Source organism: Oncorhynchus keta, chromosome 12 (genome assembly GCF_023373465.1).
Source record: "Oncorhynchus keta strain PuntledgeMale-10-30-2019 chromosome 12, Oket_V2, whole genome shotgun sequence".
In the NCBI taxonomy this organism is placed as follows: Eukaryota; Metazoa; Chordata; class Actinopteri; order Salmoniformes; family Salmonidae; genus Oncorhynchus; species Oncorhynchus keta.
Genome location: NC_068432.1, coordinates 26,789,254 through 26,804,040, shown reverse-complemented (window position 1 = coordinate 26,804,040; position 14,787 = coordinate 26,789,254). Strand labels below are relative to the sequence as shown.

Below are 14,787 nucleotides of genomic sequence, written 5' to 3'. Positions count from 1 at the left end.
CTGTTCATTTCTCTATTTGGTTAGGTCAGGGTGTGATTTGGGTGGGCATTCTAGTTTTCTATTTCTTTGTTGGCCGGGTATGGTTCCCAATCAGAGGCAGCTGACTATCGTTGTCTCTGATTGGGAATCATACTTGGGCAGCTTTTTCCCACCTTTAGTTGTGGGATCTTGTTTTCTGTTTAGTTACTGTTGCCTGAGAGAACTGTGCATTCTCTTTTTCTATTTTGTTATTTTGTTTGAGTGTTTTGTGAAGTAAAATCATGAACACTTTCCACGTTGCGTCTTGGTCTACTCTTTCTACCACCAACGAGAGCCGTTACACCTATTCTTTCTGGGGGTGTATATGAACATATGTTAATAAGATTTCATGTGGCTAAAACGCTGCCAGTTCCACTTTAAATAGTTAACCCTGGCTAACTATTTAGCAGTCTTATGGCTTGTGGGCAGAAGTTGCTCAGGGTCCTGTTGGTTCCAGATTTGTTGCATCAGTACCACTTTTTTCACCTTTATTTAACCAGGTAGGCTAGTTGAGAATAAGTTCTCATTTACAACTGCGACCTGGCCAAGATAAGGCAAAACAGTGTGACACAAACAACACAGAGTTACATGTGGAATAAACAAACATACAGTCAATAATAACAATAGAAAAAATCTATATACAGTGTGTGCAAATGAGGTAGGATAAGGGAGGTAAGGCAATAAATAGGCCATAGTGGCAAAATAATTACAATATAGGAATTTAACACGGGAGTGATAGATGTGCAGAAGATGAGTGTGCTGGTAGAGATACTGGGGTGCAAAGGAGCAAAATAAATTAAATAAATAACAGTATGGGGATGAGGTCGTTGGATGGGCTACGTACAGGTCTAATCTGTGAGCTGCTCTGACAGCTGGTACTTAAAGCTAGTGAGGGAGATATGAGTCTCCAGCTTCAGTGATTTTTGCAGTTCATTCCAGTCATTGGCAGCAGAGAACTGGAAGGAAAGGCGGCCAAATGAGGAATTGGCTTTGGGGGTGACCAGTGAGATATACCTGCTTGAGCGTGTGCTACGGGTGGGTGCTGCTATGGTGACCAGTGAGCTGAGATAAGGCGGGGCTTTACCTAGCAAAGACTTATAGGTGACCTGGAGCCAGTGGGTTTGGCGACAAATATGAAACAAGAGCATACAGGTCGCAGTGGTGGGTAGTGTATAGGGCTTTGGTGACAAAACGGATGGCACTGTGATAGACTGCATCCAATTTGCTGAGTAGAGTGTTGGAAGCTATTTTGTAAATGACATCGCCGAAGTCAAGGATCAGTAGTATAGTCAGTTTTATTCTAGATTTATTTGGAGTCTGGAAGGAGAGTTTACAGTCTAACTAGACACCTAGGAATGTGTAGTTGTCCACAATTCTAAGTCAGAACCGTACAGAGTAGAGGTCAACTGATTATGGTTTTTCAACGCCAATACCAATACTGATTATTGGAGGACCAATAGAAGCCGATACTGATTAATTGGATGATTTTTAAAAATCTATTTATTTATTTATTTGTAATAATGACAATTACAACACTACTGAATGAACACTTTTATTTTAACTTAATATAATGCATCAATAAAATCAATTTAGCCTCAAATAAATAATGGTTATTGGTTAAATAATGCAAAAACAAAGTGTTGGAGAAGAAAGTAAAAGTGCAATATGTGCCATGTAATAAAGCTAACGTTTAAGTTCCTTGCTCAGAACATGAGAACATATGACAGCTGGTGGTTCCTTTTAACTTCTTGCGTCGAGCCATCCCGGATCCGGGATCGTGACTACAGCCTGAAGCTCATTACCATAACGCAACGTTAACTATTCATGAAAATCGCAAATTAAATTAAATCAATATGCTAGCTCTCAAGCTTAGCCTTTTGTTAACAACACTGTCATCTCAGATTTTCAAAATATGCTTCTCAAACATAGCCATAGAATAATTTTGCACGCCCAATTTTTCAGTTTTTGATTTGTTAAAGTTTGAAATATCCAATCAATGTCGTTCCACTTCATGATTGTGTCCCACTTGTTGTTGATTCTTCACAAAAAAATACAGTTTTATATCTTTATGTTTGAAGCCTGAAATGTGGCAAAAGGTCGCAAAGTTCAAGGGGGCCGAATACTTTCGCACGGCACTGTATTAGAAATGCCTGCTTGCAGAAGTGTTCTAGGGAGCGTTTGACAGAGAGGGGTGGTGGTCGTTTGACCACAGACCCATTGCGGATACAGGCAATGAAGCAGTGATCGCTGAGATCCTGGTTGAAGACAACAGAGGTGTATTTGGAGGGCAGGTTGGTTAGGATGATATCTATGAGGGTGTCTGTGTTTACGGATTTGGGGTTGCACCTGGTAGGTTCATTGATCATTTGTGTGAGATTCAGGGCATCATGCTTAGATTGTAGGATGGCCGGGGTGTCCCAGTTTAGGTCACCTAAAAGCCTTGGGCTCTGAAGATATATGCGGTGCAATCAATTCACAAATGGTGTCCAGGGCACAGCTGGGGGCAGAAGTTGGTCTATAGCAAGCAGCAACAGTGAGAGACTTGTTTTAGGAAAGGTGGATTTTTAAAAGTAGAAGCTCAAATTGTTTGGGCACCGACCTGGATAGTAAGACAGAACTCTGCAGGCTATCTCTGCAGTAGATTTCAACTCCACCCCCTTTGGAAGTTCTATCTTGTCGGAAAATGTTATAGTTGGGGATGGAAATTTCAGGGTTTTTGGTGGTCTTCCTAAGCCAGGATTCAAACACGGACACCACTTGCCATGCAGTAGGTGAGAGAACAATCTATGACTTGGGTGGCTGGAGTATTTGCCCATTTTTAAGGCCTTCCTCTGACACCGCCTGGTATAGAGGTCCTGGATGGCAGAGAAGTTGATCCCTTTGATGTACTGGGTCATTTGCACTACCCTCTGTAGCACCTTGTTGTCGGATGGCAAGCAGTTGCTATACGGTGATGCAGCCAGTCAAGATGCTCTCAATGGTGCTGCTGTAGAACGTTTTGAGGATCTGTGAACCATGTAGAATTTTTTTCAGCATTCTAAGAGGGGAGAGGTGTTGTTGAGCCCTCTTCACAACTGTTTTGGTGTGTTTTGGACCATGATAATTCATTAGTGAATTCATTACCTGCTCAACTACAGCCTCATCAATGTGGATGGAGACGTGCTCGGCCCTCCTTTTCCTGTAGTCCACAATCAGCTCCTTTGTCTTGCTGACGTTGAAGGAGAGGTTGTTGTCCTGGCACCACACTGCCAGGTCTCTGACCTCCTCCCTTTAGGTCATCTCATCGTCGTCCGTGTCAGGCCTACCACCGTTGTGTCGTCTGTAAACTTAATGATGGAGTTGGAGTCATGTGCTGCCACGCAGTTGTGGGTGAACAAGGAGTACAGGAGGGGACTAGGCACACACCCCTGAGGGGCCCCCGTGTTGAGGGTCAGCGTGGCAAATGTGTTGTTGCTACCATCACCACCTGGGGGTGGCCCGTTAGGAAGTCCAGGATCCATATACAAAGAGAGGTGTTTAATCCCAAGGTCCTTAGTTTAGTGATAAGCTTGGAGGGCACTATGGTGTAGAATGCTGAGGTGTAGTCAATGAACAGTATTATCATGTAGGTGTTCATTTTGTCCAGGTGGTAAAGGGAAGTGTAGAGGGCATTAGAGATTACATCATCTGTGGATCTGTTGTGGCGGTATGCGACTTGGAGTGGCGCCAGGGTATCTGGGATGATGGTGTGGATGTGCGCCATGACCAGCCTTTCGGAACATTTTGTGGCTAGTGCTACGGGGCGATAGTCATTTAGACAGGTTACCTTGGCGTTCTTGGGCACAGGGACTATGATGGTCTGCTTGAAACATGTAGGTATTACAGACTGGGTCAGGGAGAGGTTGAAAATGGCAGTGAAGACACTTGCCAGCTGGTCAGAGCATGCTCTGAGTATGGATCCTAGTAATCCCTCTGGACCTGCAGCCCTGTGAATGTTAATCTGTTTAAAGGTCTGACTCACATCGGCTACTGAGAGCGTGATCACGCAGTCGTCCGGAACAGCTGGTGTTCTCATGCATGGGTCAGCTCATCTGGTAGGCTCCCTTCACTAGACCGATAGCTGCTGTGTTTCCCTTTGTAAACCGTGATAGTTTGCAAGCCCTGCCACATCCGATGAGCGTCAGAGCCAGTGTAGTAGGACCCGATCTTAGTCCTGTATTGACACTTTGCCTGTTTGATGGAGGGTGTAGCGGGATTTGTTATAAGCATCCGGATTAGTGTCCCACTCCTTGACAGCAGCAGCTTTAGCTCAGTGTGGATGTTTGCTGTAATCCAGGGCTTCTGATTGGGATATGCACGTACGGTCACTGTGGGGATGATGTTGCCGATGCATTTATTAACGAAGCCGATGACTGATGTGATAAACTCCTCAATGCCAACGGATGAATCCCAGAACATATTACCAGTCTGTGCTAGCGAAACACTCCTGTAGCTTAGCATCCGCTTCATTGGCCACTTTGAAAGCATCTCTGTGTGTGGAGTAAGGGTGATATAGAGCTATTTCACCTCTTGTTGCACAGATGATATGCTGGTAGCAATTAGGTAAAGCAGAGTTCAGTTTTCCTGCATTAAAATCACCGGCCACTAGGAGCGCCGCCTCTGGGTGAGCATTTTTTTGTTTGCTTATGGCCCTATACAGCTCGTTTGGTGCGGTCTTAGTGCCAGCTTCGGTTTGTGTTGGTAAATAGACAGCTACGAAAAATACAGATGACAACTCTTGGTTAATAGTGTGGTCTACAGTTTATCATGAGGTATTCTAGCTCAGGCAAGCAGAACCCTCAGACAACTGGACATAGGAATGTTCTCATGAAACGTCTAGAACCTTAATTTCTTATATTCTGAGAACATGACAACCATGTTTTCTGTATGTTTCATGTGATGTTTATGACATATACTAGTTACCTTCAGTGGATAGAATGTTCCCTTAACTAACACAAAACTAGACACTCAAACATTAGGGGAATGTTACGGGTAACATTACAAAAATGTTCTCTCTCCCTAGAATTGTTAGCTGGGTAAATAACACCTGAAGTGGACCCCTGCGCTGTCCTGGGTCAACCAGCCAGCTAGTTATCACACACACACACACACACACACACACACACACACACACACACACACACACAGACACAGACACAGACACAGACACACACAGAGAGAGAGAGAGAGAGAGAGAGTATTCCAAAAACACTTCTCCTGAAATGGCATTGGTGCTCCAGCCAGTAGAATGAGGAGGAGGGAGGTTTAAAAATATATCCACACAACCAGACCGTTCAGACATTTTGATATTCTGTCTCTATCTTGGTCCGATCGGGAGGTCTTGATAAATCTCTTCCCACCGTGGGGACAGATAAGAGCAGCGCAGATTGAATAAAAAAATAGCTAGGGAGAGATGGAGGGAACAAGAGAGAGAGGGGTACAGAGGAGGTCTGAGATGTCTTTTAAGTTTGTTTTGTCTTGCAGATCCAGTTCAAGGACACCCGCAGGCGAGGCAGCGGCAGCTCTCTCTCTTGTCGTGCCAACGATGCCACTCAAGGTCATATAAACCAGCCCTGTGATATTAAACAGGAAGGGGGAAGGGTGACAGCAAGGGAGAATGAGGGGGGCATAGAAAAACAGCACCCAATCAACAACTCCCTTCCCTTTCTACTGAGTAGCAAGGAGAAACAACCTTTAACTGACTCCACCATTCAATTTCCCAACATTTGGTTTTAACGTGGGTTTTGTTGGAGTGGGAGTGTGACTGAGCTGGTTTGGTGATCATGAGTAACCTTGCCTGAGACCTGAACAGTTGCATTGGCACCATGAGTCACTGCCAAGGCTTTGGCATGGTGGCCTATTACGCTCTTCTGGCATACACTGCAGGAGTCTCAGGTTTGAACCTTGTTGATCACAGGGGCACAGGGCATTTTAAGGGCTGTAATGAGTGTCTTATTCTCTCTCGCCTCAGAGCCCAGAGATGATTGGATAACTACTTATCCAACTGTTGTTGTTGCCAGAAACACACACACACAGACAGAGCTATTTGAGTGTGATAAATCAGGTGATGGAGGGATAGTACAGAAAAGGTCTTAAAGGTTCGATGTAGACATTTTTATCTCAATATCAAATAATTTCCCTTGCATTGCGCTGCTTTGTAACCTTTTGCCTAGTTGTTTCGGTGGACTGTCCCATGTCATCTCTTCTGTAATTAAAGTAGTCCCACAGTTCGCTTCTGCAGCTGCTGGTGTGGAAGTATGTTTTTGTTTGAAGAAGCCATTATGTCTGCATTTCTCTCTCTCGCATGCTTCTCAAAGGTGGCTCACGCTGTGTCAGTTGCATGTGCAAGCGTAGCCTGGCTAGCTACTGCCCACTTGAAAAGATTCAGATAAATTACTAGACAGACTCGATCCTCTCAATTTGTATATGACATGAGACACATTTGACAGTAGAACTGAAAGTAACACAAATTCCAGTACTAGTATCAGCAAAGCACCAACGTTTTTGTATACTGTGCAACACTAAAAGAGGCCTCTTCATTGTATCCTTGCCATTATGGTGTCTGTGACAGCATTGAAGCTATCTTCATTTTGAAGTAGTCCATTTTAATCTTCACGATTGCCTGATCGCTCCTGATGACCCAGTTGGACATGAATCTAACAGGGTCACCAGGAGGGATCAGCCAATGAAGTTGGAAGTCCCACCCAGTTGACTACATTAAAATGGTGGAAGCCCTCATTGGCGCTGCCCATGCTAAAACTGCCTTTTGACCACTAGAGGCCTCTAACATTCTCTAAGGTAACAATTACTGTAAGCACCTTACTGTGATTGTTTTAAATGAAAATGGTCACAAAGAAACAAAAATAGCTTCTTAGCAAAGAGTGTCTGGGAATGGTCTGTCTGGGAATGGTCTGTCTGGGAATGGTCTGTCTGGGAATGGTCTGTCTGGGAATGGTCTGTCTGGGAATGGTCTGAATGGGAATGGTCTGTCTGGGAATGGTCTGACTGGGAATGGTCTGTCTGGGAATGGTCTGAATGGGGAGGGGAAAACTGAAAACTAGTTGTCATCGGCAGAGAGGTTGGGAACTCTCTTTCTTATTGTTCTATTAACTACACTGAACAAAACATGAATGTTTTAAATGAATGTAAAGTGTTGGTCCCATGTTTCATGAGCTGAAATAAAAGACCCCATAAATGTTCCATACACACAAAAAATATATTTATCTAGAATTTTGTGCACAAATTTGTTTACATCCCTGTTCATTAGCATTTCATCCTTTGTCAAGATAAGGAGCTGAGGAGTATTTCTGTCTGTAATAAATCCCTTTTGTGGGGGGAAACTCATTCTGATAGGCTGGGGCTGCCTCTGCAGTTGGTTGGCCTGGCTCCCAAGTGGTTTGGTCTATGCCCTCCCAGGCCCATCCATGGCTGTGCCCCGGCCCAGTCATGTGAAATCCATAGATTAGGGCCTAATTTATTTATTTAAATTAACTGATTATATAAACTGTAACTCAGCAACATTTTTTAAATTGTTACATTTTGCTTTTATATTTTTGTTTAGTATAATTTACCACCTGGTAGTCCAAAACTAAGCTCTTACACTAAAAGTGCATTATAATAATTTTCACAATTTCAGAGTATTATTCCAACCTTGTAGTGTGGAAATATATATATAACACAGGAAAATCTAGTTTTAGGCTGCGCTGTGCATTTAAAGTTCTTTAAAGATCCAATGGTTGTGGTCTCCAAATCCTCATCTGTTGACTTGTTTTGGCTGGTAGGAGTTAGAATACTGAAGGGATAACCCATTCATTCTGCTCTGGAGCTGCTAACAAAAGAAAGTCAACAGGGAGCCTATTCTTGCTTCAAGAAACCTTCTGATGTTTTACTGAAGACTAGGCTGTTTCTCTTTTTAGCAGCTCCATTATTAAGAAGCATTATACCAAAACTGAGTAAATGAACCTTGTCTACACAGACTAACTACAGAATGGTGCTTGAGGGGATGGCTGCTGTTTTACGGGCTCCTAAACAATTATGCTATTCTGTGTGTTTTTTCGTGTTGTTTGTAACTTTTTTTATATGACCGAACAGAGCTTCTGGACATCAGAACAGCGATTACTCACCTCGGACTGAATTTAAAAAATTTATTCAGAATCCGAGGCGAATCAGAGGTGATTAAAAACTGTAATATCTTATGTTTCACCGAGTCGTGGCTGAACGAGGACATAGATAATATACAGTTGGCTGTGTTTTACGAGCATCGGCAAAACAGAACTGTAACCTCTGGTAAGACTGGTGTGGCGGTCTGTGTCTATTTGTCAACTAAAGCCGGTGCGCGATTTCTAATATTAAAGAAGTCTGAAGGTTTTGCTCGCCTGAGGTAGAGTACCTCTTGATAAGCTGTAGACCACACTATGTACCAAGAGAGTTTTCATCTGAATTTGTTGTATTTGTCTATTTACCTCCACAAACCGATGCAGGCACTAAGACCACACTCAACGAGCTGTATAAGGCCATAAGCAAACAAGAGAATGCTCACCCAGAAGCGACACTCCTAGTGGCTGTGGACTTTAATGCAGGAAAACTTAAATCCGTTTTATATCATTTCTACCAGCGTGTCACATGTGCAACCAGACAGGAAAATAACTCTAGACCACCTATACTCCACACATAGAGACGCGTACAGGCTCTCCCTTGCCTTCCATTTGGCTAATCTGACCGTAATTCCATCCTCCTGATTCCTGATTACAAGAAAAAACTCAAGTATGAACTACCAGTGACACGCTCAATACGGAAGTGGTCTGATGACACGGATGCTAAGCTACAGGACTGTTTTGCTAGCACAGACTGGAATACGTTCCGGGATTCATCCCATGGCATTGAGGAGTATACCACATAAATCACTGGCTTCATCAATAAGTGCATCTACGACTTCGTCCCCACAGTGACCGTACTACGTACACTACCATTCAAAAGTTTGGGGCCACTTAGAAATGTTGTTATTGAAAGAAAATCACATTTTTGTCCATTAAAATAACATCAAATTGATCAAAAATACAGTGTAGACATTGTTAATGTCGTAAATTACTATTGTAGCTGGAAACAGCAGATTTTTTATGGAATATCTACATAGGTGTACAGAGGCCCATTATCAGCAACCATAGAAAACCCTTTTGCAATTGTGTTAGCACAGCTGAAAACTGTTGTGCTCATTAAAGAAGCAATAAAACTGTCCTTCTTTAGACTAGCTGAGTATCTGGAGCATCAGCATTTGTGGGTTTGATTACATGATCAAAACGGCCTGAAACTCATTAGTCTATTCTTGTTTTGAGACATGAAGGCTATTCCATGTGAGAAATTGCCAAGAAACTGAAGATCTCGTACAGCGCTGTGTACTACTCACTTCACAGAAGAGCGCAAACTGGCTCTAACCAGAATAGAAAGAGGAGTGGGAGGCCCCGGTGCACAACTTAGCAAGAGGACAAGTACATAAGAATGTCTAGTTTGATAAACAGACGCCTCACAAGTCCTCAACTGGCACCTTCATTAAATAGTACTCGCAAAACACCAGTCTCAACATCAACAGTAAAGAGGCAACTCCAGGATGCTGGGCTTTTCGCTACAGTCACGAGTTTCAATATATGAATTATGAAGTAGATTGTTTTAGTTTTTTGGCACCTGTCCCCTGAAAGGTCTGTGCACGGACCTAATCACAAGTTGAGTCATACCAAAGACTTGAAAAATGGGATCCGAGGCCCTACTTACATCAAGCTGCCTCACTCTACAGAAACAGTAGATAGGCTCCTGCCCTATGGGCCATTCTGGTTCGGACAAGGCTATTTAGACAAGAAGACTGAAACAAATCTTTGGTAACACTTGGTGTATATACAGTGCCTTGCGAAAGTATTCGGCCCGCTTGAACTTTGCGACCTTTTGCCACATTTCAGGCTTCAAACATAAAGATATAAAACTGTATTTGTTTGTGAAGAATCAACAACAAGTGGGACACAATCATGAAGTGGAACGACATTTATTGGATATTTCAAACTTTTTTAACAAATCAAAACTGAAAAATTGGGCGTGCAAAATTATTCAGCCCCCTTAAGTTAATACTTTGTAGCGCCACCTTTTGCTGCGATTACAGCTGTAAGTCGCTTGGGGTATGTCTCTATCAGTTTTGCACATCGAGAGACTGAATTTTTTTCCCATTCCTCCTTGCAAAACAGCTCGAGTTCAGTGAGGTTGGATGGAGAGCATTTTGTGAACAGCAGTTTTCAGTTCTTTCCACAGATTCTCGATTGGATTCAGGTCTGGACTTTGACTTGGCCATTCTAACACCTGGATATGTTTATTTTTGAACCATTCCATTGGAGATTTTGCTTTATGTTTTGGATCATTGTCTTGTTGGAAGACAAATCTCCGTCCCAGTCTCAGGTCTTTTGCAGACTCCATCAGGTTTTCTTCCAGAATGGTCCTGTATTTGGCTCCATCCATCTTCCCATCAATTTTAACCATCTTCCCTGTCCCTGCTGAAGAAAAGCAGGCCCAAACCATGATGCTGCCACCACCATGTTTGACAGTGGGGATGGTGTGTTCAGGGTGTTGCTTTTACGCCAAACATAACGTTTTGCATTGTTGCCAAAAAGTTCAATTTTGGTTTCATCTGACCAGAGCACCTTCTTCCACATGTTTGGTGTCTCCCAGGTGGCTTGTGGCAAACTTTAAACAACACTTTTTATGGCTTTCTTCTTGCCACTCTTCCATAAAGGCCAGATTTGTGCAATATACGACTGATTGTTGTCCTATGGACAGAGTCTCCTACCTCAGCTGTAGATCTCTGCAGTTCATCCAGAGTGATCATGGGCCTCTTGGCTGCATCTCTGATCAGTCTTCTCCTTGTATGAGCTGAAAGTTTAGAAGGACGGCCAGTTCTTGGTAGATTTGCAGTGGTCTGATACTCCTTCCATTTCAATATTATCGCTTGCACAGTGCTCCTTGGGATGTTTAAAGCTTGGGAAATCTTTTTGTATCCAAATCCAGCTTTAAACTTCTTCACAACAGTATCTCGGACCTGCCTGGTGTGTTCCTTGTTCTTCATGATTCTCTCTGCACTTTTGACGGACCTCTGAGACCATCACAGTGCAGTTGCATTTATACGGAGACTTGATTACACACAGGTGGATTGTATTTATCATCATTAGTCATTTAGGTCAACATTGGATCATTCAGAGATCCTCACTGAACTTCTGGAGAGAGTTTGCTGCACTGAAAGTAAAGGGGCTGAATAATTTTGCACGCCCAATTTTTCAGTTTTTGATTTGTTAAAAAGTTTGAAATATCCAATAAATGTCGTTCCACTTCATGATTGTGTCTCACTTGTTGTTGATTTTTCACAAACATATACAGTTTTATATCTTTATGTTTGAAGCCTGAAATGTGGCAAAAGGTCGCAAAGTTTAAGGGGGCCGAATACTTTCGCAAGGCACTGTAGTCCCCAATAGATTTTTAACTAGTTAACTTAACAAATGCTGCTACTTTTAAAACTAGCTAAACATGCTGAAACCGAACCACAAACAACCTCCCCCATCTCAGTCAGTCTCACTTGTTCGATTTAGATATTTTTTGTTGTTGATTAAACAGAAAACAATTTAGAGAAAACAATCAATAAGGAGCAATGGTGGTTGGCCAGGACATACATCTTGCTGCTTCCTGTTTGGCAGGCAGTAGTCATTGTATAATTTCTGCTGATTACTTCTTCCATTACTCAAAACAGATGTATTGGGAGATGATGAGATATCCAATTAGGGGCTGTTTGTCAGCCATTTGATATCTGGTGTACTTCGAGACACAATGGAAAGTCCTCTATCTCGCTGTCTGTCTCTCTGTCTGTCTGGTGGGGCTTCCTCAGAACTTCTCCACCAGCATGGCTGATTAGACAGATGGTTTAGTGTGGATAAATTGTGGGACAGCTACCATTAAATTTAGAACACCCTATGATTATCCTCAACCAAGGGAGAAAGCTTTGGGAAACTTGCTTTTCTTTCTTTCTAGACAAGTCTCCTTCTACCTCTCCTTTATCATTTCATTACATCTGCAGGCTATTGATAGAGAGGAGACATTGTCATTGACAAATCTCCCAGGGAGAGAGAGAAAGAGAGGGGGGGACTCTTTGAAATGTCAAACTCAGCCCCAGTGGAAAGGCTGTCAGTGAGCTCTGATAATGTCCAGTGTTAGTAAGAGAGAATGGCATAGGTGGTGGTTTGATATTAAACGTAATGTAACGCAAATAGTGACATCAAAACCCTTCCTGACCCATTCCTCCTCCTTCTCACGTTAGAGGTCAGACACACACCGAGAAAACTGACGGCCGATAGGTACTTAGCACAGTAGGAAGCCTTCTTTCAATTGCTAGAACAAAAGACGTACCTGCTGCGTACCGCCCTGATACCGATGAACCTTCCATTTCTACTTGTAAAATTGGCCTGCACGTCAGTGGCCAACAACTTGACTTTGAGCCAATCAAAGAGCACAAACCTCCACGACGGGTGGCCAACCGGAGTGACGAGAAAAAGTACAAAAAGAGGCTGTAATCCACCCCATTTTCATCATAATTGTTCTAACTAAAACAATAAACCTGCATAATACATCTTACTTTTCTAGACCACGTTTTTAAACAAACATTACAATAGTTCACTGTGGTAATTTAATGATAATTCTTCTTCCGGTGTTCTCTGCATTGTGCATAGCATAAAGAGTGAAGAAATGCAAGATACAAATCAGTACATAATAGTAGATAAGGTTATCCAAACAATAATTATATCCCTAGAGCAGTAAAATAATATACATACATATGCATACATACATACACTACCGTTCACAAGTTTGGGGTCTCTTAGAAATGTCCTTGTTTTTTTAAGGAAAACACACTTTTTGTCCATTAAAATAACATAAAATGTATCAGAAATACAGTGTAGATATTGTTAATGTTGTAAATGACTATTGTAGCTGGGAAATTATTATTTTTAATGGAATATCTACATAGGCGTACGGAGGCCCATTATCAGCAACCATCACTCCTGTGTTCCAATGGCACGTTGTGTTAGCTAATCCAAGTTGATCATTTTAAAAGGCTAATTGATCATTAGAAAACCCTTTTGCAATTATGTTAGCACAGCTAAAAACTGTTGTCCTGATTAAAGAAGCAATAAAACTGGCCTTCTTTAGACTAGTTGAGTATCTGGAGCATCAGCATTTGTGGGTTCGATTACAGACTCAAAATGGCCAGAAACAAAGAACTTTCTTCTGAAACCCGTCAGTCTATTCTTGTTTTGAGAAATGAAGGCTATTTCATGTGAGAAATTGCCAAGAAACTGAAGATCCCATACAACGCTATGTACTACTCCCTTCCCAGAACAGCGCAAACTGTCTCTAACTAGAATAGAAAGAGGAGAGGGAGGCCCCGGTGCACAACTGAGCAAGAGGACAAGTACATTAGAATGTCTAGTTTGAGAAACAGACGTCTCATAAGTCCTCAACTGGCAGCTTCATTAAATAGTACCCATGTAAAACACCAGTCTCAACGTCAACAATGAAGAGGCGACTCCAGGATGCTTGCCTCCTAGGCAATGTTTACACTGTATTTCTGATCAATTTGATGTTATTTTAATGGACAAAAAAATGCTTTTCTTTCAAAAACAAAGCATTTCTAAGTGCCCCCCAACTTTTGAATGGTTGTGTACATACATACATACATACATACATACATACATACATACATACATACATACATACATACATACGTAACATAACATATACAGATAAATAAATACTGATAAAGGAAACACATATAATTGTATGTGTGGGGTACAGAAATAAGGTAGTCATTAAAAAAAACTATTTTAAACACTATTATTGTACACAGATTAAGTCCATGCAACTTATTATGTGACTTGTTAAGCATATTTCTACGACTGAATTTATTTAGGCTTGCCGTAACAAAGGGGTTGAGTACTTATTGACTATAAATTTCAGCTTTTAATTTTTAATTAATTTGTACAAATTTCAAAAACATAATTCCACATTGACATTATGGGGTATTGTGTATAGGCCAGTGACAGAAACATTTATATTTAATCCATTTGAAATTCAGGCTGTAACACAGCATAATTTGGAAAAAGTCAAGGGGTGTGAATACTTTCTGAAAACACTGTATGTCCTCCATTGCCTCCCTCCCTCGATCCCTCTCTCTCCCCTGCTCTCTCCGGCTCTGCTGTGCTCGGCTGTATGTGTGTGTCTGAGTGCGTATGTTTGAGGGTGACAGCTGCCTAATTGGGCATTCTCCCCTTGTTGGAGCGGCTGCCTCTCTTCTCTCCTCCAGCCTGGGCCGGGGCTGCTGACGAATGGCAGCGGATTACAGATGAGGACACGGTGACCCCCCCCGACCTTGCCGCACTGTTGCGCGGGAGGGAGGAGGTTTAGGAAAGGAGAAGGGGCGTGGGGTGGGGGGGAGGAGCGAACTGCATCGGGTCACCGGAGGATGAGGACAGGGGAAGGTGGGGACTGCCAGGTGGCTGCGCGGCTGATGACAGAGTGTCACATGACAGGGGCCCCATGTCAGTATGTCAAGGGCACAAGCCTTGTGGCACGAACACTGCGGCATTTTCCCCTTCTTTTATTTATTTATTCACACTCTGGCTGGGGTATTGGTCAGTTGGGCAGCAGCAGCAGCAGCACAGACGATGGCAGATCCCT

At 42.5% G+C, this 14,787-nt stretch overlaps 1 protein-coding gene across 2 annotated transcripts in view; it reads left to right on the top strand.

Moving 5' to 3' along the window:
• Positions 1-14,787, top strand: part of LOC118391185 (nuclear receptor-interacting protein 1-like) — a 59,614-nt gene that overhangs the window by 27,211 nt on the left and 17,616 nt on the right. The window contains exon 2 of one of the 2 annotated variants that reach the window (XM_035782303.2): positions 5,521-5,593. The exons of the other annotated variant lie outside the window; for it this stretch is intronic. The gene's annotated coding sequence lies outside the window, so the exon portion shown is untranslated. The remainder of the gene's footprint in view (positions 1-5,520; positions 5,594-14,787) is intronic. 2 annotated transcript variants of the gene reach the window in all.